The 2,500-nt window shown below is 39.8% G+C and overlaps 1 protein-coding gene across 2 annotated transcripts in view; it reads left to right on the top strand.

The window, feature by feature from the left end:
* The window catches only part of LOC113652471 (transcription initiation factor TFIID subunit 4-like), an 86,799-nt gene that overhangs the window by 36,243 nt on the left and 48,056 nt on the right, over positions 1 to 2,500 (top strand). The window lies entirely within an intron of this gene.

The raw sequence follows: 2,500 nt of genomic DNA, 5'->3' as shown, positions 1-2,500 counted from the left end.
GTGGATCTGCTCATCGTGTACTGTGGACCAGCTTAGCCTACTTATTTTCCTTTTATGGGGAAAAATCACACACACACACACACACACACACACACACACACACACACACACACACACACACACACACACACACACATATCTATCTCATTATTTATAATTTGTCACATTGTTGTTTTTTTAAGAAATGGAAATACGGTGTAGTGTGTGGTGTGTATCAGTGCATATTAAATTAGGAATAATTTGTAATATTGTCATCATCATGAATATGTAAACATTTGGCATCATTTCCATTGTAATTACACCAAGCAGGAGTTCATCTTGTGATTTTTGGACTTTAAACAATTTTATAGTAAATGAACTAACCAGCAATATTTCGCACTTTCTTAGACTGGATTTCTGAATTTCAGGACCTCTATTCATAAAGATTCTCAGAATGATATCAGAGAGCTACTAATTTAGCTTACAACTATTTCTAATATCTTAAGAGTGATTCAGGACCAAGATCAACTCTGAACAAGGTAAATACAACAACTTTTATCTTGGAGAGGAGGCGGGGCTTAACCTGTTACTAGGTATGACGTGTTATTGTGTAGACTGTGATTGGTTGTGGAATAAATAAATAGGAGCACTTTTAAAATCTGGTCTGTTATAAACCTTCACTTTGTCTCTATGTTAAGATTTGAGCTTATATCATGTAGGGATTACGTTCGTGACCCGATCGTATTAGAGACGTTCTAACATCTGTATGTTATAAATGTTAACATCTCAGACACAGAGCAGAAATATCATAGAGACAAATTATGTCATTTCTGCCGCTACGGCATTTCAGCTCTGTGTCAGAGATGTTAGTGAATCTCTAAATGACATAACGGCAGAATATAAATTTATACATATAAATTTATACATACATATACATATAATTTCAACACTGTGTCAGAGATGTAATCTCTAATATGATCGGTCACAAAATTAATCCCTACACGATCTGATGTGTATCATCTTATTAACTCACTATCATTATTAAATATTGTATACAGTACATTTCTTCTCCTCTTCACCTTTCAGACATTTTCTCCTCTGATGAAGAAACTCTTAATCCTCTTAAAAGTCCTCCTCACTACTACTAACACTGTTTAACCTTATGAGCTCTTTTAAGGGTGTAGATGCTTTATGAATAACGTTTATCTTTACTAGGATCTTCTCTTTAACTTTAAGAGGAAACGCCCACATTTCTAAGCATTTTCTTGGAATCCCGTCACTAGGAGAAAGTCTTTACACTGAGAATTAGAGGTGGGCTGTCACACGAACAGAAAGTCAGTAAAGTGAGTCAGAAGAAATAATAATCCATGATGCAGCACACGAACGTGTACTCTATACGCCATGGATAAAAACAAACATCACACCTCGATCGCGTTCGTTTACTTTCAGGAAAGTGGAATGTAGGAAAAACAGAAAAATGTCAGTTCAAAAAGTTCAAAATGAAAAGTTGGAGTTTTTCACCCAGATCTTTGACTTCAGTCTCCAAACGTTAGACCTGTGAGTTTCTGTTCGTCTGCTTTACGAACAATAAAATATCCATATCGGTGAACAGTATTTCAGTTCTTTTTGTTCGAGTGACTCGATCGGGATGCGAGGCTTGTAGTTGACGGTAAATGTGACGGTGAATTTGAATGTTATGATGTGTTAATACGAGAGCATTGTGCAATTATGGGGGGGGGGGGGGGTTAGCACGTTTGCCTCACACCTCCAGGGTTGGGGGTTCGATTCCCGCCTCCGCCTTGTGTGTGTGGAGTTTGCATGTTCTCCCCGTGCCTCGGGGGTTTCCTCCGGGTACTCCGGTTTCCTCCCCCGGTCCAAAGACATGCATGGTAGGTTGATTGGCATCTCTGGAAAATTGTCTGTAGTGTGTGATTGTGTGAGTGAATGAGAGTGTGTGTGTGCCCTGCGATGGGTTGGCACTCCATCCAGGGTGTATCCTGCCTTGATGCCCGATGACGCCTGAGATAGGCACAGGCTCCCCGTGACCTGAGAAGTTCGGATAAGCGGTAGAAAATGAATGAATGACAAATACATTTACAGCATTTGGTAGACGCTTTCATTCAGAGTGAAGTACACATCTGACGAATTGAGGGTTAAGGGCCTTGCTCAGGGGCCCAGGAGAGACAGCTTGGGGGACCTGGGATTCGAACTCACAACCTTCTGAGTACTGATCCAACGCCTTAACCACCAGTATTCTATGAAAATCCCTCAAAAACAGTTTAATAAGTAAAGTAACACTTAACTTCCTCACAAAGAAGTCTAAGATGTAGACCAAACAACACCAGGGGGAGTTAAATCAGGCTCCACACCACCCAGTGCATGAACACCAAAATATTACACCGCTTTAGAGTCCCCTTAAACACCGCTGTAGTCTGAGTTAGAAAAGAAACTTCTCAAAATCGAACTCTTACACAAGTTTATGTCTAACTCCAGAATATTTAACTCACGTGCTTCAGCTTCA

Source organism: Tachysurus fulvidraco, chromosome 13, assembly GCF_022655615.1.
Source record: "Tachysurus fulvidraco isolate hzauxx_2018 chromosome 13, HZAU_PFXX_2.0, whole genome shotgun sequence".
Taxonomy (NCBI): Eukaryota; Metazoa; Chordata; class Actinopteri; order Siluriformes; family Bagridae; genus Tachysurus; species Tachysurus fulvidraco.
Note: the sequence above shows the minus strand (reverse complement) of the source record. Positions and strands in the feature narration are given on the sequence as shown.